Source organism: Plodia interpunctella, chromosome 12, assembly GCF_027563975.2.
Source record: "Plodia interpunctella isolate USDA-ARS_2022_Savannah chromosome 12, ilPloInte3.2, whole genome shotgun sequence".
Classification (NCBI taxonomy): domain Eukaryota; kingdom Metazoa; phylum Arthropoda; class Insecta; order Lepidoptera; family Pyralidae; genus Plodia; species Plodia interpunctella.
In genome coordinates, this window is record NC_071305.1 from 9,715,463 (window position 1) to 9,742,278 (window position 26,816).

A 26,816-nucleotide genomic window follows, 5' to 3' on the forward strand; every position below is an offset into this window, starting at 1 on the left:
AAATATCTTTGTAATCCTTGCTGAGACTGGCTCAGGCGTATGTGAAATCCAATCCAAATTTAGAAAAGTACCGTGTAAATTTAGTTAATGCATATGAATTCAATTTGAATTATCTGCTTTTTATCAACTTTCGTATATATCATCATGTTCAATATCAACTTTCTTCATTTGGATAAATGTATTCATATGTCTTCTTTCATAGTAAGGTGTTGGTAATTATATTGTGCTAATTAGTATTTTTAAAATGGTATTGTGTCAAATATTAACACTATGTCGTTTGAAAAATAATTTTAAATTATATTGCCCGCGGGAGCAGTTATTTATCCGGGATGAAAGGTACCTATGTCCTTCTTCGTACTTCAAACTTTGTTTGCAAAATTTCAAGAAGATTGGTTGAGTAGATAGAGCGTGAAGAGGTAACAAACGAACTTACTTTCGCATTTATAATATTAGTTAGGATCATTGATGTATGTGACTGTTATCTTCTAAGATTGAGGGTCAAAAATATAAATATAGATCACAATTTAAAAACAAAACACTACTCTAGCCTAGCCACTAAACTCGAGCGCTCTAGAGTTGGCAGCACTCGACTCGATGACTGTAATATTTTGAGCGGGTTCCGTGTAACGGAACGTGACTACAGAGTAATGAGCAGGCAGATCTCGCATTAGTACGGCTTGGGCATAGTGACGTCATTCATTCTTTCTTTGAAATCCATTCAATATACTGATGTGAATTACCATTAAAACTTTAAAGTTAAATTCAAGGAATACATTTTAAATGCTCAAAAGTCTTAACGTGCAGCGTTTATCTAAAATGCTTATATGTTTATTTCTCATAATATTAATATTATTATAATAATTATCACACACACCCATATATGCTAGTATATATATATATATATATATATATATATATATATATATGTAATACATGCTACAAATACAAATACATACTATATATAACTATTTATATATATTGTTTAATTATTTATACCTTGTAAATTTTATTGCATTAAGTACTTAGACACAGTGTAGCGCCTCCCTAGTGTGCTTGTTGTATATTTTTGTTTTAAACTTTTAAGTAGTTATATAATTTTAATTTTGTAAAGGTGTCCTCGGAAGAGCAGCGTTGTGGTTATCACCGCAACATTATGCTGAGAGGAAGCCTTTTTGGTGTACACAAATACGCCCAAATTGTGAAATCCTGTATTTATAAATACTTAAGTTTGTGATATCATCAAATAAAATATTTTTCTTCTTCTTCTTCTTTCTTCTATATCCTTCTTGCATTTGTCCTTCTTGGACGTTTTTTATGGACTTAGTATAAAGTTAGATGGAAACAAATATCTTTAATTTATGTCTATGGAAGACAGTTGGCTCACAGAAGTAACACTGGCTATTTTTGCTGCGGGTGCATCCTCGGAAAAGAGTCAGTTGTTTAATAAACATATGCCAAAACCACCCTCCGTTTGCTTCGTCGCATATAAAAATAACGTCGTTACGTGGAATGAAACACACGATTTTCTTGGCACTATTAAAGGAGTGGTTTGCCGTTGTCTTCTCCGTTTCACACACAAGTGTCATAATCAACCAGACTGCTGGTTTCCTCACAATGTTTCCCTTCACCGGAAGCAAGTGGTGGTCGATGAAAAGTACCATACATGAGTCAGATTGGTATACAAACTCATGTGGCAAAAGTAGGATTCGAACCTGGGACTTCGATTCATAGGCGTCTAAACCATTACACCAGCACCTCTCCAACCTTACATATTAATTACACCATATCAACTTACACGCAAGTGCATCGAACTTTCTCCAAACCACAAACTATCGTATCAATTGAGAGGCATCAAGCCGTGATTCCTTCTACACCCTCTTGTGTACACGCCCTTAATTGAACGTCTTTACAATCGCCTTAAGCCGTGGCAAAATCAACTTTATTACTACACGTTAAAATACGTTTTTATATAGAATAAGGAGGTTGTTGTGATGTTTGTCGACGTGATGAGATAGAGTCTTCAGCTACAATATTGTCCGGTTCGTTAGTGCTTTGTTTCGCAATTAATTTCGTATATAATGTGGCGCCATCGAGCTGAACGGTATTTTTATGAGCTAGTGCTTGTGTTTATTTCCGTTTTGGGTGAAAAGTGAGATTGTATTGTTCAACCTAACGCAAAAATCACTACCGCACCAATCGATTCAGTTTCCATTACATTACAGTGCATTATTATAATAACCTGATGGTGCATCCAGGATCGGCTCCCACCAAGAGAACTCCTCAATGTGATTTTCATGTCACGCATTGAATGCAACAATATCTCAGACGATAACAAAGCTTGGGTCAAAAATTAAATTTTTATTTAAAAAAAACTCGAAACAGTTTTATGAAATGTTCAAGTCAAGTCTTGGAAGCCATGAAATATCCTAACAATTGAGTTGAAATACTTAGCGAAGCAGTGCAACATTCAAAGTATGCAGTGCGTGCGAGTGTTAAATGAATTAAGTTGCATGCAAATTCCTCGTTGGAACACTTGATTATTCCTTTCATTGAAATTCATCGAATTCTGTCCGTTCTGTTTCAGGTAATGCTGGAACTTTGGAATAAAGTTGTGTTCTGTATGTATTCACTCATGATAATATCTTAATAAATTTAAATATATTACGACAAATGACACAGATTGTACCAACCCCAAAGTGGATTCGAGACTTGTGTTATGGGATACTAACTCAACGATACTATATTTTATAACAAAAACATATATAGATAAACATCCAAGACCCGGGCCAATCAGAAAAATATCATTTTTCATCATGGCCCGACCGGGGATCCAACCCGGGACCTCTCGGTTCAGTGGCAAGAACTTTAACCACTGCGCCACCGATGTCGTCAAATTTTATCTTGCTATTTACTTGGTACTTATATTTTTGTAATGTGTTATGTGTCACTATTTAAAGAACAAAATAATATTCTGAGAAAAGATGTTTGTATGAATGTCTCTGTTCCCGAACGTGTTCCTGGCTTCATTCACGAATAACATGTGGAAGCCATAAATAAAACGTCATGTCAAATAAATAAATGAATGAAAGAATGAATGAATGAATGTATGAATGAATAATAAATATATTAGGACAAATCACACAGATTGAGCTAGCCCCAAAGTAAATTCGAGACTTGTGTTATGGTATACTAACTCAACGATACTATATTTTATAACAAATACATATATAGATAAACATCCAAGACCCGGGTCAATCAGATAAAGATCATTTTTCATCATGACCCGACCGGGGATCGAATCCGGGACCTCTCGGTTCAGTGGCAAGAACTTTACCACTGCGCCACCGAGGTCGTCGTCGTGCTACAACTAAGAAGGGCTAGACACTAAGAACAATGTTTAACAGTCAACCTTAAGATCAATGACAGAAGACAGAGAGTAAAGTAACAAGTAAAAATGCATTTATTTTCACCAACAATTCAAGATACAAAATATGCCCTATAATATATATTACATATTACATGTTGTATGTGTGTGCAACTAAAGATATGATTTATCGATACATTTTCTTTATTCATAGTCGTATTCCTCATTGCTGATGGTTGTGGTCATTACGTGGAATGAAACACACATAACGATTTTCATTGCACCATTAATGGAGTGGTTTGCCGTTGCCTTCTCCATTTTACACACAAGTTGATATCAACCAGTGTGCAGCGATGTTCACTTCCTTCACCGGAAGCAGGTTATGTTTGATGAAATTTACTATACATGAGTCAGCTTGGTATACAAACACATGTGGCACGAGTAGGATTCGAACCTGGGCCATGTCGGTTCACAGGCGAGCTTCTTAACCATTACACCACGCCGCTTCATACATATTATTAATACATAATAAACCAAAATATGTACGTTATGTATCAATAGCAGAATTATGATGAGTTGCACCAGTCAACTTTCACTCACGTGAACATAAGTTTAACCTTTTCAATAAATATATATATATATATATATATATATATATATATATATATATATATATATATATATATATATATATATATATATATATACAATCATCTTTTGAAATAGACTCTTACAATTGACCTTTCTCGTATGAATAAGATACAGTAAAGAAGATTACAATATATTTTGCCAAAAGCGTAAATAAAAATAGAATTTCCTGGAACGATGTCACTATTGTACACACGGGTGTGCATGTACGATGACAGAACCTTTTGCTCTGGAACAAAGAGAAATTCCCTGCTCAATTGTTTTAAAAGAAAGTTTTAAAATACCAAAGGCAATAAATCAATTAACAAGAAAAAGTTATTTGGCTCTCGTCAGGAAGAAGAGGAATAAATCACAGAATGCAGTTAGATTGTGGAACAGATAAAAGTGCAATCCTGTGCAATGAAATGCAGTATCGTTAGAGTATGCTTCTAACCGTAGATAAATGTATTGCTGCATTTGTTCATTTTCTAGGGTTCCGTGTGCGAATTTAAGAGTAATTTATTTATTGGAACACACTATTACTTGATTCCATACAGAGAAATGCCATATAATTGTCGACGACATGATAGTGACGACACGATGTGATAGTAGGGAGGACACACTGGCTGAAGAGGCGGGTTTTTAAGCTTTGTGGTACTTTTTTATTTTTTAAAACGTCTGCCAATTTACTGAATGATATGAATGTGAACCGGAGGTGATGAAATACGTGTATTCGTCCAGCCAGACGAGGCGAAGAGAGAGCGAGAGAGCACGCGGGAAACGTAACAAAAGACAAACGACATAGACAATACTAAAATGTTGCCAAAAACCACCTTCCAATCTTTGTCGACTAGTAGAGAATTACATGTGGCGTTAAGGTCACTATTTGTATTTTTTTATTTAGTAAAATAAAGTTTAAAAAAAAATGAATATCAAAAATCATTTATTCAGAAGTTAGGCCTTCACTGGAACTTTTTCACGTCATATTCTAAATTAAATGATATTTACCAAAGCTACAAACTACTAGCATTTCGGAACGACCACTGATGAGAAGAAATGCCGAAAGAAACTCATTCAAACAGTGTTGGTCCCTATTATGCCAGAAGGGCTTACCATTTTTTAAATATAAATTTATGTATATTTTTTTATCAGTAATATAACAATGTAGTAGTATAGTAGTGTAGTACACAATAAAGTACATGGTCAAAAGGAATCAAATCAACAACACAATTTAAATTCGTTAGATATAGCAAAATTAACACTCGGGCATTGAATTTAAAGATAATTTTCTTTCAGCAGACGAATGGTACCTGCAGTTTTAACAACAGAATTTGTCTTATAAATCAAAACCTAGCATCTATTTATATACGAATACACAAAATCCAGACAATATTTGTCTGAACCACCCCTTGCATGGTCATAATTCACCCCCAGAAATGCAATTAGAGTTAGGTGATAACACCCGGGTCATATATCGGGCCTGAATAAAACCTGGACATAGTCTAAATTACCCCGGTTTAAATAGGGTTTCATTGGCCGGGTAATGAGTCGATGGAAATGGCAATCAATTGATTACGATTTGGGTAGGTAGGTACTATTAAACTCTTTTATCGTCATGGTTTGTTGCAATTGCAACTGTGTAGCCCACGATCCACATAAAAACGTTTAAACTTTGAAGATTCAGGTCTAATTTTATTTTACAAATGCAGATTCCTTTGATAGTTTTCTATTTCAAACACCATACGTGCTATGTAAGTACCTTTTCAGAGACCTAATTCATGTTAATATCTAGCACTTGCAAAAGCGTCGTCACTCAAAAGCTCTATTAGCGCCATCTATTACCATCTAATGGAGGTGTCATGTTGCTCCCTTTATCGTGTCATCTTCGAAGTTAGAATGGACTTTTTAAACAGCCCATCAATTTTTGCACGGTTGGTCGAGTACAGTAAAATTAATGACGTGTGGTTCTGCGCAAGAGGAAGAACCACTCTGTATACCCTCGTAGGAGGCGAATAAAGGACACATGCTTTGGTATAGACAACAATAGCATTCGGAAATAGTGTTGACGTCAAGCAGTTTATTTTATACTGCGGCGCATGCACTGTCTTCGCGGCGGCGTAATACCCTAATACCGTTGGAAACACGCGAACATGAGAGAGGTCTTGTACAGTAAAATTTGTCATAAAGGAGACAGAAAATATCTATATATGATGCACTCACTCTCTCTCTCTTAATGAAATAAGTTTTTTACTTCATTATATTAAACTTTTATTGTCGAGAGATCTTGTCGCAGTCAAAGCGTAATGAAATAATCATTGCCGTGCAATAAACTGAAGCGTCGTGGAAAATTTTGACTTTTTAATACAAGCGGAAATACCTGAACTTAGCTTGCAGGATTTGATCACGGATTTATTAAGTAATCGAAAATGATGATAAGGAAAACGGGACATATAGGAAAACTAAATAAAAGCCTGTTCACAAACTGATCGATTTGAAAATGTCCAGACCTCAGCCTATGGCTGTTACCACGTCATCTTCAAGCCGATGTGAAGGCTCACCTTGTACTAAGGACACTCAAAACTCCATATGGTGAGAAAGTATTTATGTGTGAGCGTGGCGTTTAGCGCCCTTAATAATGGAGGTCTTGTGCTTCATAGCGCATAATGTAGGACATAATTTCTTAATTATATTCTTTAGTTTATATTCTCATTATATGAGCTGGCTTTTTCCCGAAATTAGAGTGTTTTCCTTATTGTTCATATCACAGATATAATCTGTTTAACTTTGTGGCGTATTAGTCTTTAAGCCGTAGCCTTAAGTCTAATAATACTAGCCGTTTTCAGTGGCGTCGTTCGCAGCAAAAAGTTGTCAGTGTTACCCTGCACTCTTCCAATTATATCCACAACAAATCACATTAATTCATTGCCGCCTTTTGACCTGAAAGAAAGACAAGTTAACAAACACTTTATCGACCTCGGTGGCGCAGTGGTAAGGTTCTTGCCACTAAACCGAGAGGACCCGGGTTCGATCTCCGGTCGGGTAATGATGGAAAATGATTTTTTTCTGATTGGCACGGGTCTTTGATGTTTATCTATATATGTATTTGTTATAAAATATAGTATCGTTGAGTTAGTATCCCATAACACAAGTCACGAACTTACTTTGGGGCTAGCTCAATCTGTGTGATTTGTCCTAATATATTTATTTATTTATTTATTATTATCATATAAATTAAACTGGATTTACGACAGTAGCTTCGAGCCTTCAAAACTATAATCTTCTTAGGTGTTGGACAATAAATACGTGGGTTCTCGTTAAACCCAAAATTTCTTTCATCGTTGATCAAAACTCTGGTCATACATATAATATGTACCAATGTAATCTATTCACGAATTAGTTTGTCCTGCACGTCGCATTGTGTCCCAGTGTCCGACACGTCTGTAAACAATCAATATGCTAATATGATTAGCTGCCTCAGGTGGGCTGCGGACATGTTTGGTACTGATTGTGCAATAGGCACCACATAATACCACTCAAATTCCTCGCAAACTCGCCCTTATTAACGCGACTTGAAAGATCTCTGCAAGGTTACTTGACATGCAATAGATAGCTTGGGCATATGAACTATCAATTTATAATTTTTACGAACTTTTGCCTGTTCACCAGTTCTCTCTGTTTGGTCTGTCTTTAATCAAATTTTTTGGGTCCGTTTCACCATTATCTGATAAAATATCATATTGTAATATGACAGATAAACTGTTATTAACACTATCTAACACTTGTGAAATACAACCTTGGCAATGCTATTGTTATCTATCAACTGCAAAGGCTATATGTGCCTTCAAATTCAAATAATTTATTCAGAAATTAGACCTTCACAGGCACGTTTTCACGTCAATTTTTATATTAAATAGTTATTTCTCACAAGCTACAAACTACTGGCATTTCGGAACGATCACTGCTGAGAAGAAATGCCGAAAGAAACAAATTTGAACAGTTTTGGTCCCCATCGTGCCAGAAGGGCTTACCATTATTGTTTTTAACAATGTTTTTTTTTCTAATAATATATAAAAGTACATAATGTATATAGTCAAAAGTACATAGTCCTTAGTCGCCTCATACGATATCCAAAGCAGGATATGGAGTGGTTCTCTTCTAAGAAGAATCCACACGATATTTTAGTTAATTGCAATATTGAAAGCAATTTTATAGTTCCCAGTCTATGAGTACATTCCTGAAAAAAAGTTTCGAACAAAACCTATTCCATTGCGCGGAACAGTTAACGCAGTTAAAATGTTTGAAAAATCATAAAACTTTATTTCGCAGGCGTTTTGTGCATATTGCCTGGCCGTGTACGAGCGTGTAAATTTTTTACATTTTTTAGGGATCTTCTGAAAAATTATTAAAGGAAAAGGTGTTTACAAAATAAAAATAGTAGCCAGTAATAAAAAAAAACCATTGCCATGCTTATTCAAACTATTTTTTATTAATTTACGGTTGCAACAAAAGCTGCAAAGAAATGCATCAGCTCGTGTTGTTTTATTTTTAACTGAGTTAGGGATAATGCCGATTTTGAGGAATATTTAAACATTTTCCCCAGAGATCTATCTGGTAAGTACGGTGTTGACAAGTGACAGACTGGACCTCCCCGTAACTTTTCCACCGCTAGTCTAAAATCTGTTACGTTATTTGTAAAGCTTGGCTGACCTAGGTTTATAAGACTTACAGTTATAGTCACAATTCCTGACACTTCCCTACGGAACCCAAGTATTTAATTTCTCTCACATTTGCTGTCTCCCTCGCACACACGTGCTTCCGTTTAAATCCAGCGGTAATTGAGAGTTATGTAAATTCGGGCCACGCCACTGGCAACACTTGTAATGGTATGATTCGGTTACCATTTGTTCATATATAGCTTCAATTGGTCTCGTAGTGGTGGCTTTAATAGAACCAACAGGAAAATAAAGTTCTTATGTGTTATGCGACTTATACAGCGCTTCCTAGCACATGTCTGCCGGAAAAGTCGCGCAGGCTACGTGGTCCGACTGTCTGTCTTGGACAGACAGACAGTCGGACCACGTGGCCTGCGCGTCTTTACAAATAACGTAACAGATCTGTGATTGGTCATTCTTTTTATATAATAAGGACATATTAGTAAGAACCAAATATAGCGCTGGACAATTCATGAATAAATAAAATAAAAAATTATACTTAGTTACCTTTTCTCTTCTATTCTATTTTTAAACCCCGATGCAAAAAGAGGGGTGTTAGTTTGACCGGTGAGTGTGCCTGTCTATATATCATACCAGAGCATAAATTATAAAATATAAGTAATATTTTTACGCGAAACGGCTGTCGGACAATGTGGTTTTTGACCAGAGGATTGGTATGTAAATATACACAACATAGTTCTCAAATTCAAATTCAAATCATTTATTCAGAAATTAGACCTTCACAGGCACTTTTTCTCGTCAATATTTATAGTTATTTCTCACAAGCTACAAACTACTGGCATATGGACAGCCGCTTTAGACAATAGCTCATTTCGAGTGCCAATCATGCTGAGATTCGTGCGTACACAAATGGTTCGCTGGCAGTGACAAATATTATTCAGAAGTAATTTTGTTACACAAATGTTGCAATGAAAAGGGACACGACAAATAAGACCAAAGAATATTTACAGTCTACAGCAACCGCTTTGTATTTGGGTCCATTGGGATCCGTAATTATTACGATTCATACAGATAGATAATTTACATAGTGTCGTCGACAGATCCCGCTACAGTGCTGGATTTTTTTGCCATCCATTTTTTTTATTGGCTCCATCAATGCAGTCCACCTATTTCTGAATATTCCCAATCACACTGACTGCGTAACGCGTTTTTTGTATGGTACTGGCTGCGTAGACGTCCCGTTTATCATAAACTATAGAGGCCGTCACGGCTTCGCTCGGATAAAACTATAATTAAAAATGCATGTTATTTCAACAAAGTTTATTCGTAAATGAAATACAAATCTTTTCTATCTATACTATTATATTATTATAACGCGTGTGTGAGTTTGTATGTTTGAGGTGGATAATCTCCGAAACTTCCGAACCGATTTAAAAGAAAATTATATAACAGAAAGGTACATTATTTAAGATTGCTATAGGCTATATTTTATCTCAAAATTCTCACGGGAGCGAAGCCGCGGGCAACATCTAGTTTGTAATATTCTTCTCTTCATAGTCGTATTCCTCATGGCTGAGGGTCGTGGTCATTACGTAGAATGAAACACACATAACGACTTTTTTGGCACTATTAATGGAGTGGTCTATCGTTGCCTTCTCCATTTCTCACACAAGTTGATAATGAACCAGGGTGCAGGTTTCCTCACGATGTTTTCCTTCACCGGAAGCAAGTGATGGTCGACGAAAACTACTACACATGAGTCAGATTGGTATACAAACTCATGTGGCACGAGTAGGATTCGAACCTGGAACCCTTCGGTTCACAGGCGGGCGTCTTAACCATTACACCACAACCGTTTCACACAATTAAATGGGTGATATTTGTACTGAGATGGGCCTTTTTGTATTGCTGCAACACAGAACACTTGCTCTTCAATTGTGCTTTGTGAATACTGTGTTTTATTTTGTGTTTTTAGTCTGGTTGTGTATTGTGATGTTGTTTTACAATTAAATGTTTTATCTATCTATCTTAAATTTACAATTTGTAATATGGAAAGTACAAAAGTATGAATACGTATTACCATCGAATAAAATATGGTTTAAGTCCGGGCAAAAGCGTACAAGAAGATTTAAACTGAAATACGAGTATTTAATTGAAATTTATTCGGCCAAAAGCAACTCTTGACTCATGTCCAACATATTTCTGCCTCAAACAGCTCAAAGCTTCATATTAGTTCACGTCACAAAGCCTAAATACCTAGTAATTTACAAAGCCCTTACACAATTTACTACATCACTTGATAAACCAACTATAACCACTTTACTAAGACCTGTATTTGTACCACGAATTGTATTAGAATGAATGCGTGGGGGGGTCCAAGATTCGTTGGTTCTTGACATTCAGTGGTTCGGAAATGTAGATAATATAGAATTAGGGTTCCCTTTGAGATGATTCCTTGAAATTTACGTGTTTGCTTAGTTGTGAATGGAAACAATGTCGAATGTTTTGCGTGTAACATATTGTTGTAGATTTGGTATTGTAGTTTACATATGTTTACTCCAGAATAAACTTTATTCGTCAGTACAGTTCGAATAACAATTGCATCAAAATTTTCAGGTAAAGCAACTCAAAAAGACTTAAGTTTCTATTGTTTTGTTAACTGTTTATTGTACGAACAAAACACAGAGAAAGCAATAAAATATAGAAAAGATAGAAAAATTATTTTTTATTGCATCATTCACAAAAGAATTATAAGATACAACAAGATACAAAGATAGAACACGTGCAAAGGCGGACTTATCGCTAATGCAATTTCTTCCAGCCAACCTTTGGATGGAAAGAGACACAAGTAAACTAAGAGGGTGTGCAGTCAACTTAACAGTATTAAATAAATTAAATAGACAAAAAATATAATCTATACTATTATTATAAAGAGGTAAGCGTTTGTGAGTTTGTGTTTGAGACGGGTAATCTCCGAAACTACCGAACCGATTTCAAAAATTCTTTCACCATTAGAAAGGTACATTATCCCAGATTGCTTTAGGCTATATTTTATCTCAAAATTCCCACGGGAGCGAAGTTCCGGGCAACAATTAGTAACAAAATAGAAATATATAGGAGAAATAGATAAACATTCAGACAAGAGTAAATGTTGTCTGAATGTTTATCTGTAAATGTTTGTCTGAATGTTAATCTGTGTGAGTAAATGTTGGTCTTAACCCAGTAATGGATTTCTTCCAGTCAACCAAGTATTTGAAAGGAAACAATTTAACGCACAAAGTACCTAAGGTGGCGTAAAGTAAACGTGCAATGTGAAGAAAGCTGAAGTAAACGAAATATCAATGAATTACTAAATAAGCATACTGTATATAATTACATACATGTAGTACCTACAGTTATTTATAAAAATAAGAATAAAGTGCTCGCTAACTTAGATTTCTCCCAATGATAATCCGAAAAACACCTTTATAACTAGTATCGTTCATCAATAAACTACAAACAATAGCAGGCCATCATGAACTAGTCAGTTTTGACGTTAACTTTAACCTGAGCAAAGTACGCCATTTTGTATTAAAGTTAACGTCGAAGTTGACTGGTGCAACGTACCCTAAACATTCATATTCAAAATTCTTTATTCAATTTAGGATGATATACATCACTTATTGACGTCAAAAATTACTTAAACTAAGTCTACTGCCGGCTTCCAAAGCGCAGGTGAAGAAGAAGCGGCGCAACAAACTTCACCGCAGCCTTTTCTCCAAGGACGTCAATTAACAAATATAGCTCTTATCTACATATATTAAAAATTAGGAGGACGAATTTACATAATTATTAAAAATGACAAAATTTGAATGAATAAATAAAATAAAAGTTGAATTTCCAATAAAATTATTGAAAATTGTCACACAAAATATAGATATATTTATAAATAAAAAGCTAAATGTACAACACGTACGTAATAATATCATAAACCAATTATATATGTTATGAGGATACTGCACCATGCTTGGGCCAAACATTATTGTCGTACATAGAACAGACATTCAATATTCAACGTAAACAATGCTCGTTCAGTGACGTTATTTCGCTGGTCAGTCGGCTGCGGATGACGTCACAATGACATGTCACTTCCGTTACATTTCCCATGTCACCGTCAGACGACGCGTTTCTATACAAACTGTTTGTATGGACTTATGGAAATAATGCTCAGTCTGTCTGTATACTCTTGGCATAAACTGGACTACTTATTGCGTAAGATACTTGTCGTAGGATCACGAAACTTCTTTGAAATAACTATATATTTTCCTTTCATCAGCACTTGATCACAATCATAATATGTTTCAGTATACCTTTTGACCATGTACTTTATTGTGTACTTACATGTTATATTACTGATAAAAAATTATACATAAATTTATATTTAAAAAATGGTAAGCCCTTCTGGCATAATAGGGACCAACACTGTTTGAATGAGTTTCTTTCGGCATTTCTTCTCAGCAGTGGTCGTTCCGAAATGCTAGTAGTTTGTAGCTTTGGTAAACATCATTTAATTTAGAATATGACGTGAAAAAGTGCCTGTGAAGGCCTAATTTCTGAATAAATGATTTGATTTTGATTTTTGATTTTGATTTTGATTTTGAAATTTTAAATAAATAAATAAATAAAATAAAAATAATATATTTTCAGTCGTTTGTCCATAGATAGATTGATTGGTTACAAATTACAAATTGAATTAAAATTAAATCAAATTAAATTTGATAAAATCACATTATAATAATAATGAAAATTCAATATATTCAACCGGAAATCCACTCCCAGGCTCAATACATGAAGCTCGTTGAACCTGCTGAGCAGATTCGAGTCCACCCGATCTCCCACCATCGTCACAACCAAAAAATTTTGTTTTTCCTCAAATGCTAATTGCGTTTTAGCGTGACATGTTGTTAACAAATATAAACATGTTCGCAATTGAAGTTAAGTGGAATGTAAAGCTATTCTTTACCTGCATTTATGAAGTCTGTAGCAGTTAAAGTCAAGTTAAGGCTTTAAGTAAAACGTCGTTAACGTCAAGAAGTGTTAAGAAGTCTAAGTTCATATAAAGATCTTTATTCCCCTCTCGAATTCAGAAATTTTTCACATCATTATTATTTTCAAGATGTCTATTTTTAATTTTGTTAATTAACTGAATGTTTTTCTGCAAACTTGCCACCGTTTAAGAATTTCAGACAGTTACGTCAACGTCATCAAACAAGGTTATATTTTGAATTGTTAATTCATTTTATCAATATTGATAAATCACACCTGCAAATAAAACTACCTCGAAATACAAAAATCGTATAAAACATTAACCTCAATTCAATTCATTTATTCCTTGGCTTTCATGTACAGTACCTTATTTTTGTATGTGGGTTAAAATAAAAAAAAAATTAGCGCAGGCTCACCACAAAAAGAGTATCAAGTGACATCAAAATTCCATACGAGCATAAAAGGGTTATATAATATAGTCCAACCTAAAAAAGACTCATTCAGATTCTGCCTAAAGAACTTTCTGGACATTGACATGGGACATGTAGAAGGTCAGAATAGGCATAGCAGATGCCTTTAGGTGACTTGAAATAAATCTGACAGCAGTGTTATCAATAACACACGTGATAAGAAAGAAATAAGCAAGTGGTATCATTTTTTATCAGCACTCGATCGCAACGATTACCTTTGATTAACTGTATGATAACGTATACATCTTATCGATATATGACAATTATGGCAAGCCCTTCGGGTGTAATAGGGACCTGTTTAAAATTAGTTTAGTTCATTTCTTCTCAACGATGTTCGTTACGAAATGCCAGCACCTTAGCGTTGAGACTATAGACACCACAGAATTTCATCTTCATTAACTTCCGTGATAGAATCTAAAATTGGACGTAAAGAACTATCTGCGATCTAATTTTTGAACAAACGCTTTCAGTTTGGTTTTGAATTTTTTTTGGCGAGCAAAAATGACGTTTCGTGCTCTGTGGACTTTGACTGTCTGTCTCGCGTCCGGTAGCTAAAACGTCAGTGTTTCAATATATTTAATATGGACGCTGAAAAGTTCCATTTTTAGTTTTTACCGTATCGTTTCGCTCATCACTCGCATACGAGTGTGATAAATATTCGCGCCATTACACACGCGGGGAGGGGCGGGGTGACCAGTGGGGGGGGGGGGGGGGGGCAGGTGTTGTTATTTTTCGCGGGAAATTGGGAGACCACTTTAATTTTGGATTCATTACTTTGATACATATGCATCCTGCGACCCGGATGATGTTATACTGTACGTAACCAGGTTATACTAAATGACAAATTACCAATTTTTTTAAGTTTATTTAACCTGTCTCAATGCCTACTGACAGGTAGCCGGCCACTGGACAACTTCCAGTTGGTCAGATCAGTTCTAATGTCAAAAATAGATTTTTGGTATCGTGCTCAAAAGACAGTAATGTAAATATTATGATGTCACAAAGCATAATAATGTACTGAAATGAGAATTTAAAAAAAAGTAAATTACGTAATTAATAAATACATATATACTACATATATAACACCATAATATTGAACCTAAAAACTTATTTTTAGTCATAAACATAAAATCAAAACGTTGTATAAAAGCGTTCCATATAAAAAGTGGCGTATGCAAAGTCCGGTCAGCCACATTGTGTGACCCTCCTTATTAACCTTTATTTCCTTTGTTTTACACAGTTTAACACTCAAATTGCACCCTAAAATGAAAGTGGTTCCGTACATTTTTTATTTATTTAGGGGTACGTGAAATTTTCTTTCTATTAAGTAGCCAATAATTATACATTTTTTTTATAATTAGCATATTTATGCTCATACTTATTTACTACGTATTAAATAGAATATTATAATAGATAAGATAAAATTACATGTACTTTACTCGCGGTCATTACCACTAGAAGCCACTAGAATGACGCAATGTAAAGTGACGTCAGCGCATGCGTATTAGAAGTGTAGCACTTGGCAACTGAACGCTAATTTCGTCATCCTCGCTAAGAGCAGAGTGGCGCAGTGGAAGCGTGCTGGGCCCATAACCCAGAGGTCCGTAGATCGAAACTACGCTCTGCTAAGTACATTTTTTTAAATGTTAATTTTATTTTTAATAGAAAATTGTTTTTTTAATTGAAATGGATAATTTATGACACTGTAAAAATGTTTTTCTCGCTAGTACTTATTTTTTTAAATAGTTTTTATTGTTATAATACTTTATGTATTTTGATTATATGCTTTATGGTTTTTAAATAAATGATATTATAATCAAATCATATTTAAAAATTTTAGGTAGTTTAAGGTTAATTAATTATTTTACTACGAATAAAATATGAATCTCCACAATTTCAGTACGATAAAAGTTAAAACATAAATCAAAGACTAACAAATCAAAGATTAGTAGTGAATTTATAAAACTCACAGAGACTTCGTTTTTTAAAGAAAAGTTCTCAGTTCTTAGAAAGTAAGTGAGAAATCTCTGGGGCCAATTAAAAAGCCATCACTATATTTCGAGCTGTCCGCGCTAAATGAAGTTAACATCTAACCGCGTCCTCGGGCTGATTGGAGCCTTATACAAACCGTTAGTGTTCACTACTTTAAAATATTGCACGTAGAAGAGAATAGGCGTTTAGTGCAAGTGACAAGAGACAAGTATATTTCTGTTTTCTATTTTTGGTATCTTTTAGTATTTTGTCTTTGGTAGTTTCTTTCGGCATTTCTTCTCAGCAGTGGTCGTAGTTTGTAGCTTTGGTAAATATCATTTAATTTAGATTATGGCGTGAAAAAGTGCCTGTGAAGGCCTAATTTCTGAATAAATTTATTTGATTATACTCTATTGCAATACTCCTCAATTGTTAATCTCTAATACTCTGTTGCACGCAAATTAATATATAAATTAAATTCAATACAATAAAAATATTGAAGTCTTTGTGTTGAATCAATCAAGTTCAGATTTGGGACTGGAAATGTTGTAGGAAAATGAATGCAGAATTATAGTAAATCTACCAGTTCTTCAACAAATTAGGAATAGTCGACTTTGTTTTCATACATTATCTCATAAGTATACTAAACGTAAATTAATATACATTTTATTCAACTATTTATTAACAAGCTATTTATGATTTTATTAGCATGGCCGTTCCCTTGAGCTAATTTTCATATAATAGTGAAATACCCGTGTCTGTTTGTGTTCATCAGACCCGCGATGCAAGCTGTTGCCCGCAGCTCTGTCCGCTGTAGCCCTGATTAAATAACGATATCTTTTCAAAATGTCTTCGATTGGCCAGCGGGTTAGCCGTGAAAACTTTAGACAGACAAACAGAAAGTCTTTCGTGTGAATAATATAAGAATGGAAGTAAGTATGATTTTTTGTGACAACTCGCCGTCCTCTCTTCTCTTCTTCCACAAGCAAAACATACCGTTTTTGAGCTAGGCACTGATTGTATTATACGTCGTTAAGGTTTTCAGGTTACAGATTTGCATCCCTAATCCGGAAACTTGCGCCAAACTGAATTTCCGATGAAACTTTGTCTATTACTGGAAATGTGGGGGAATGTTAAGAGTTTGTTGGTACTAGTTCAGGATGTCTGGGTTAATATTAATATTGGTAACTAGATGTTGCCCGGGACTTCGATCCCGTGGGAATATTAAGATAAAATGGGCTTTATTTTATCTTAAAATTCCCACGGGATCGATACAATCTTGTGTAATGTAGGTACCTTTATAATGATGAAAGAATTTTTGAAATCGGTTCGGTAGTTTTGGAGATTACCCGCCTCAAACATACAAACTCACAAACGCTTACCTCTTTGTAATAATAGTATAGATTGTAGTTTGAAGTCTCGAAGTGTTTTCGCGAGTTTTTCCACCGCCATAGAGAACAAAGGGACATATAGGCTAGGCAGCTGATAGGCAATAATAGCATTCCCAAGGAGGGTCGACGTCAGACGGGCGGCAGGTTGTAAAATCACAGCCGTGTTATTTTTTACGCTGACCCCGGGCGTCAAACCCTAAAGGCAACCGGAGACATTTTTCAAATTTGTGTTTGTGGTTTCTTGCGCCCTATAATCAACCAGGTGAAGGAGCAATTGGGGTTAGAACAAGGGGCCCGAAGATTTTTGTTTCATTCTAAACCAATATATGAATTTGTCACACACAAGAACACCACACAACCAAATCAGTGTGATCTTACACCTTCACTTCACCGTGTTAAAGTACTATAAAACGTCATATAAAGTCTCGGATAGGAGATTATAGAGAGGTCTTTATAGACTGGTTTTTATAATCCCTTCCAAAGGGTAAAATTAGAAAATTCTCGAAGCGTGCCGTTGCCAAGCAACCATTTGTTAAAGGGGACTTAAATATTATTTGATGAGCTGTCATTTACTTGTAAAGTAATTCAGAAATCGATTTTGTTCATTTGTAACTAGGTTTTACCCGTGGCTTCTGCCGCGTAAATTTCCCATGGGAACAGTTAGGTACTCAATGATCTTCTCGAATGCAAAGTTTCAAGAAGATTTTGGATTAGGTATCTCATCGCATGGCCTAATTTGTTAATATTTTATTTATTTAGTAAAATATGTCTCTCTTGCTCTCATCTTTACGTATTTGCAGTGTCCGTCCCGGCGTTGACGTCGCGAACTGCCAAAGCAAAGTTTAAATAATGAAGTTAATTTACGATCGGCCGTCTGACTGACGTCAACCTGTGTGACAAAACATTGTATTGTTATTTACACATTCTATAGAAAATATGATACTATTATGAGAGATTTTTTTTTTTTCAATTTTTGTCATTGGCTTGGTCTGCAAAATTTCTCTACGAAAGCGGAACAGACACGTTTTTCATACAAACTTTCACCCCCATTATAGTCATTTGGGAGTTGATGAAATTGTAGACTATGTTTGAACGGGGTTCTTTAACTACATGCATACTAAATTTTATCAAAATCGGTCCAGCGGTTTAGCCGTGAAAGTAGAACAGACAGACTTCCGCATTTATAATAATAGTATGGATATACAACATGGAAGCAGCAACCCTACCATATTCCCATTTTTTCATACTAATTCTAACATTCCCGAAAACATCGCAACTGTTTGGGATTTTGCCAAATACGGTATTCCTACAAAAACCACATTTTGAAAAGCTGTTCAGACAACCCTTATTGTGTTACGTTTAAATCGGTTTTTGGAAAATTCAAACTGCTGACTATAACTTGGGTGTTTTCAGTGAAACAGCTTTTCTAGTATTATAGGAGATTATCATGTTAATTAAATTGATATACGAAGAGATACGTAGATGTTGGAATCAACAATATTAAATTATTTCAATAGGATCGTTGCTGATACAGTTGTCTTAACATTATATTTAAAACGGCTGAGACACGGCTCTTAGTCACAGTTATCTTCAAGAATTTTTATGCCTTTATGCTTATGTAGGTAGGTAAGTACTTAGGTACTATGTCTAAATTTACTAAATAGTTATCGTTAGATTAAAACATTTGTTTTTTTTTGACCAATTCGCTTTGTTTGCTTTAAAACTTCCCACTCAAAATAAGTAATTTAATTTTAATTTCTAACAAAGTGATTTACCCAAGGCCTTTGTTTGGCATGCGTAGGCGCATTGAGAGAGTTCATTCACAAGTCAGTCCCTTTTAAATTCAACGTAATTACGACTTTATTCTAATTTGATCAAATCGCATATTCCATTGAACGATTTTACTCTCTGCAATTTTCTTTGATAACCGAATTGATACTGTACGGTTTAGGCATTAAAGTTTAAAGTCAAATAATATATGGTACAATGTCGGTTGCCTACTTTATTGGATAATAGAGTAGTGGGCGCTAGACGGATAGTGCGTGATTCAATTCATTCTACATAGTTTGTTGTCTATGACCTAGACACACTAATTTCATGAAAAGTACTTATATTTGTGACGTGTGTTCCCGTCCTAGAATAGGACCACGCTAAATGCTGCCGTGGGTGTCGTACGAGGCGACTACGGGTCACATGCCTTAACAGCCAATAGGTAACAATAACATCTCCAAAGATTGTTCACGTCAGACAGACGGTTGTTAAAGCCAAATCTGGTTGAGTTTTACGCGCACCCTGGGCTCCGGGGCGTCACAGCTCCGAATGTAACCGGGAACACGCGAGGATGAGAGAAAGAATAAAGAGTAATTAACTTATAAGGGCCTCAAAGTGACGTCTTGGAAATTTAAATACCCGACACGAGCGACGACGCGACGCGACGTCTTGTATCCAAAGAAAGCAAATAAACCCAAATACTCTGCAGCTCTACTCTCATGCCCGCGTCTCCGAGACATGTGCCAATATCGTGTCACTCTACTGACAAGGTCGAGTGTTGCAGAGTAGATCGTCTACAGAGACTAAGTTAATCAACTTCAAACTTTATTAACAGATTATATATAATAATACAATTTGAAATATCCGCAACATGCTTCGTCAGAAAGTGTACAGAAATGTATCCGCCACACGCTTCGTCAAATATTTTGTTAATCTAACAGCCCCCCCCCCCCCCCCCCCCGCATCGTACCTGGCTCAAAAATTCTCATTAGTTAATTATATATCATTTTTACTCGTTCCGGTTTTATTGCGTCTCCGTACGTAGATATTATTATACGGTTTTTCAATCTAGTAGTTTTTACCATTTTGTAACATATGGTAGTTGAGATACCTTGGTGTAGATTAAAGTTAGGCGTGCATGTTATGAAAGTTAACCTAACCTTATTAACATTCTTTGTTTTCAATAATACAGCGTGACACACAACATTTCTGCCGGACCTAAAGAAGTTGTTGTAAAGTTAAAATAACTAGTTATTCGTCACGAAGTTAGACCTCGCGAACACAATACATTTTGATGAGTTTTTTTACAAAATTGTGAATATTTCAAAAACGGCTTGACTGAATTTGTTTCCCCACAAACTTAAAAATTGTATTGGCAGATCCTACATACCTTTTAAGTTTCGAAAGAGTTATCGCGTTACAAACAAACATACATACATACAAAAAATGTATTTTTGCCCCAAGTAGAATTGTAGACCTCAATGAATCAATAATTTCCTCCTCTTGTCGGAACCTCCACGATTATTCTACTCTGTGGTGTCGGTGTCGCTTTGCTTTGACAAATATTTGATGTAACGCTTTATTGAACATTCAACTATCAAAAGTGCCACTAAATATATTCAAGTGATCAACTGACTTATAATATAGGAACTTAAAAATTCCGATCGATACTAATTATCTTGTAGCTATCTGTTTTATTATCTCGCTCTCTCTCTCTCTATCTTTATATGTACTTATGTTTCAGTAATTTTGTACGCAGGTAGAATATAACCCCGGTATTTTTTACCCCTAAGTTCCTAGAGGAGCTCCAGGGGGTGCACCAGGGCGCAGTGATTATCCTAAGTAATATTATATATATTTTTGTTATCTCTTCACGCTCTATCTACTCAACCAATCTTCTTAAAATTTTGCATACATGTAGTTTGAAGTATGGAGAAGGACATAGGGTACGTTTCATCGCGGAAAAAACTTTACGCGGGCAAAGCCGCGGCCAAAAGCTAGTTACACTCTAAATACAAGATCACTAAACCTTGCCCCATCTGTCAAGCAATAGATTCGGCTCAGATGTAGTGACAAATTGGGCCTGAATTAATCATGAACCGGTAATAAGCCCCAACATGATTCCTACCGGTTAACTATGCGAGTCGACTCCTGTTGTAGCTTTTTTTATACTGCTAACCAGGCATGCATGTGGCTATCAATAAATCAACGTTTATTATCATATAGGAATGTAGTTCTGATGAGAAGGGGAGCCGCTTGCTGTTGACGTCTAGAACACACGGGCGTTATTGTATGAATTTTTTCGCGCGTTTTTCGACGAACACCAATTTGTAGTCTTTAGGCTCTAGAGAGAAATAGCATCAGAGCTCATTACAAAATCTCAGAGCTGTTGTTGTGTAAGTTCCTTTTGAAGTGTATGCGGTACTTTAGGCTCCAAGGTGTGGACAACACACAACGGTCCACTCTAACCACTAAGCTTGTATCGATGTGTGTATAGCTTCCAATAGACATAAACAGAAATGGGCACAACACACCCAAAACCGCATTCAAATATTTGTGATCATAGATACAAATATTTACCCGCGCTGGGAATCGACCAAGGACCTCCAGGTAGCGTAGTGGTTTCGTTCTGAATAAATAAATAATAAATAAATAAATATATTAGGACGAATCACACAGATTGAGCTAGTCCCAAAGTAAGTTCGAGACTTGTGTTGTGGGATACTAACTCAACGATACTACATTTTATAACAAATACATATATAGATAAACATCCAAGACTCGGGCCAATCAGGAAAAGATCATTTTCCATCATGACCCGACCGGGGATCGAACCCGGGACCTCTCGGTTCAGTGGCAAGAACTTTACCACTGCGCCACCGAGGTCGTCAAAAACTCGATCAAAAAATAATTGATTGATAGATATAATTGTAGTTTACTGTGTACTGGCAATGATTGCAATAATCCTCCAACGCGAGACAAGTGCGGTGGGACAAAGGGAAAAACCGATTCGGACTGCCGGCGACCAGTTAACTATGCATTAACCGGCTGGGAACTAATGGAAGCAGATTTCAAGTTCCAAATTCATTAAGCGAAGGGTGAATATCGGCTGTGATTGGTCATTCGGCGTTAATGTGATATTCTTCTTCATTGTCGTGTTCCTCATGACTGAGGGTCGTGGCCATTACGTGGAATGAAACACACACAACAACTTTCTTAACATTATTAATGGAGTGGTTTGGCATTGCCTTCTCCATTTCACACACAAGTTAATAATCAACCAGTGTGCAGGTTTCCTCACGATGTTTTTCCTTCATCGGAAGCAAGTGGTGGTCGATGAAAACTACTATACACGAGTAGGATTCGAACCTGGGACCTTTCGATCCACAGGCAAGGGTCTTAACCATTACACCACCACTGCTTCCACCGCTTCAATGTGATATTAAAGGCCCTCTAATTGGCTAGTTAACAAGAAAACGTGTGCCTTTAATTTGATGTAGCATTGTATCTGCGCCGCATGCCTTAAGGAATTCCCAGATAAAAACTTTTATTATTTCAACTTTATTAATTACCTTCGCTCCCATGAGAATTTCTGGATAAAAAGAGAACCCTATGTGTTATTCCAGGTAATATTATACCCGTGTACCAAATTTCATAATAATCCGTCCAGTAGATTTTGCGTGAAAGAGTAACAGACATACACACATACATCCACAAAACTTTCGAATTTACGTGTATAATATTAGTAGGATTTATTTACCCACAAAACTGGCCACTTTCGTCTACATTTTAAAAATAAAGCAATTAAATATTTTTTGTATTATTATTATTATTTTTAATTTCACGTTTGCTTTCCTATATTTATATATTTATATTTCCTATATTTATATTTGACGACCTCGGTGGCGAAGTGGTAAAGTGCTTGCCTCTGAACCGAGAGGTCCCGGGTTCGATCCCCGGTCGGGTCATGATGGAAAATGATCTTTTTCTGATTGGCCCGGGTCTTGGATGTTTATCTATATATGTATTTGTTATAAAATATAGTATCGTTGAGTTAGTATCCCATAACACAAGTCTCGAACTTACTTTGGGACTAGCTCAATCTGTGTGATTTGTCCTAATATATTTATTTATTCTATACCTATATATTGTATATAAGTAGGAGTAGGAAATATACCAGCGTTTTAAATTGAACCGTATATTCAGTAAAAACTATCGCCTCTGTGTCTGTTTGTAAATCCCATCAAAAAGCAAAGCAATGCACGGCAAAACTGTGATTAGTTTCGTTCGTTCACAGCGTTGTTCAGTTTAGAAGCATATGAATAATGTATAACAAGTCAAATTTCGTCATGAAACCTCGTCAATTTTAAATGAAACATGACTTCACACGTCCACGAGAGACCTAGCGCACAATAAAAATTCTACAGAAGTGGAACTTCGTTTCACACTACAATACAAACTGTACATATTAATTCATGAAAACCGGAGCTTCAAATATGTTGTTATGGTTGCCGATTTAGCTTGAAATATATCCTGTCAAATATACTGGATTATATTTTCAATACTAGCTGATGCCCGCGACTTGGTTCGCGTGGGCGAACAATTTTCGGTAAGAAGTCAAAATTATTAGAGAAGTGTGATTGTACAGACAAATGTAACAATACCTATACATACAGAAGATGCTAATCAGAATGAAAAAGCATATTTTCTATAGTTTAGCTGAACTATTATGAGTCTTCTTCAGGTGTTCCACATCTTCGATTTTTATATATTTTCAGTACTAGTAATTTTGTATTTTATGAAACTAATCTCAGCAAAAATCGTCCTCAGCGAAAAACTATCGCGGAAAAGTTCGCCGAACTGTAACGGATTCGACCGACATACATTATTTTGGTTTTTAATTGGGTTATTAAAAGCACTGATACAAATTACGCAACGATGCATTCGCGTCGGCGTTCGACGACAGTGTGGTACCAGCATTAAACGAATCACATCTAACGTTCTATATTGTATGCGTCTGGTAGCTACCTCGTAGCGCATGGCTACGCCGTAGCCGCTGCTATAGTAACGTCTCGGGCAGTCCGCGCCGCATCCGCGACCCGCGTCGACGCGCGCTACGACCGGGTCGACGACCTTTATACCGTCTGCATCGTAATATCCACTCGAGAAAAATCCCACTTTTTAATTACAGTGTGGTGTTTTTAACGCGCTGTGAATAAATCCGCTTTTCTTGTGCAATTTTAATTATTTTTTTAAGAAAATCTCTGTTTAGTGTTTTGTTGGTTCGTGTTGGTGATGCGTATGTATTTTGATTTAGATTGTAATAAAATTTTAAACTGTCGTTAGGATTTCGCCAATTGGTTGTTAAGTTTAATATGGCACTGTGTAAGGTCGTGGAGGCGTTGGCAAACTATTGTTAGGAACAAATGTGTGTCAATGGAATCGAGTATGGCAGGAATTGGGTTATTAAATTTAATAACTGAGCTGTGCTTGCCTTTGGGTTGCATTTAAAACAATGGGCTAGAAGCGTTTGTTTCAATTTGATTTGTTATATTAATTTTATTCCAAATTAACAAAAAAATATTTTATTTTTTTTTGAGATTATTTGATAAAACTAACTATTTAAGTATTGTGAAAAACGGTTCTTTTCATTGTGGATGTGTTCTCCAATAAAGATTTTCGAGTTCTCAATTTTATATTACAAAACTGAAGAAATACATTGAAATAAATTTAAAATTTTAAAAATTAATACAGATACAAATTGCAATAAAAACTTATTACGATGTCCAATAATAAAATTATACACTCGTATTACTAAAATATTTTATAAATAATATAATGAAAAATAACAATAATTCTACAAATAATTTAAAACGACTTTATTTAGAAAATACTGAATTTCTGTGCAGTAGACAGAGCCTTTACCAACTAGGACCGTATAGGTACTTCTAAATAAATGAATAATGCCTTAATATATAATCTATTATCATCACATTTCAGTGTTCCTTACATAGACTTGTGATCTATATTCTATCTATAGAGATAAACACGAGATAAAGTGGCGAGTCTCAGCTGTTTCCTTCGGGAAATCAATCATCGTAAAAGTCCTACGGAGCGAACATTTTATGTGTTGTGAATACCATGTATATTTTAAAGCACTCGAATTTTATATTTTTAATGCCGATTCGCGATAAATATAAAATGTATATAGGTGAATTCTTCGGTGTTTCATTTTATTAGAGTGTTTAGATAAATTTAGATAAATATTTTACCCTAACAATTTCAGAAGCATTTTAGAATCATTTTCGTGATCTAAATATTTTGTTTAGTCTAATATTATTATTTTATTTAGTCACTGATATTTATCATAACCTTGTGGCGTGTGGTTTAGAATGAAAACACTCCATATCCTCCCGTGGATGTCGTACGAGGCGACTAAGGGACACGCAGACTAGGCAGCTGATAGGCAACTATAGCATTCCCAGGGGGGGTCAGGTAACGTCAGGCAGGCGGCTAGTTGAAAAAGGCTGCGGTGAAGTTTGTTGCGCCGCTTCTTCTTCACCTGCGCTTTGGAAGCCGGCAGTAGACTTAGTTTAAGTAATTTTTTGACGTCAATAAGTGATGTATATCATCATAAATTGGATAAAGAATTTTTAATTTGAATTTGTTAAATGTTTTCTTGTCAGAGCTGTGCTACTGCAGTGGCTTTATAAGCAACGAGTTCCCATAAAACTCCAGATGAAAATAGTTTTCATATTGTGGTCAAAACCACAGTTTAGTATATGTAGATATATATATATGTATATATACATTAAGTTGGCAGTATAACTCCAATTGTGGCAAATATTGGCAACGAACACATACTATAAAATTTAATGCTTTGACCAAACAGTTTTACGAATTTGATACGTAAATTTGAACAATAAAATGGAGTGTGTATTTGTCTATTCGGTGGTGTGTTGCAACCCGAAATCAGTAAAAAATATCATTATTTTCTCGTTAATTATTATTTTTTAATGTAATAGATTCGTGTGAAGTTTATGAATTTACAAATTACGGTGTGAACACTTTCGCTTTTTTTTAGAAAAAAATATAATAAACTAGCGACTCGTCCCGGCTTCGCTCAGGTAAAACCTTAATAAATTATACACCTAAACCTTCCTCAGGAATCAAACTATATATAAATAAAACCCGCACCAAAATCCGTTGCGTAGTTTTAAAGATTTAATCATACATATGGATACAGGGACAGAGAAAACTACTTTGTTTTATACTATGTAGTGTTAGTGATTATTTAAATCCATAATTTTCCGTGTATCGTTGAATAAATTAATGATAACAATATATTTAATTCAAATTATTACAATATTTTCAGTGTAAACTCGTAATATTGTTAATAACATAATCTATTTGTTTGTAATTATTTTTATTTCCACGATTACCTTATAATTTTTTGTAATTTATTTTCATGAATTATTATGTACAAAATTAAAATATATATTGAATAAACTACCTCTAGTATCAA

The 26,816-nt window shown here is 35.2% G+C and overlaps 1 protein-coding gene and 1 non-coding gene across 10 annotated transcripts in view; both read left to right on the forward strand.

Moving 5' to 3' along the window:
• LOC128674221 (uncharacterized protein) overlaps window positions 1-26,816 on the forward strand; it is a 334,397-nt gene that overhangs the window by 181,990 nt on the left and 125,591 nt on the right. Inside the window, exon 1 of one of the 9 annotated variants that reach the window (XM_053752670.1) lies at window positions 24,377-24,590. The exons of 7 other annotated variants lie outside the window; for them this stretch is intronic. The gene's annotated coding sequence lies outside the window, so the exon portion shown is untranslated. Of the gene's footprint in view, window positions 1-24,376; window positions 24,591-26,816 lie in introns of those variants that run through there. One more of the 9 variants, XM_053752672.2, reaches the window with a different exon arrangement.
• On the forward strand, window positions 15,716-15,787 carry TRNAM-CAU (transfer RNA methionine (anticodon CAU)). Its single transcript has one exon. It is a non-coding gene; the product is annotated as a tRNA-Met (tRNA).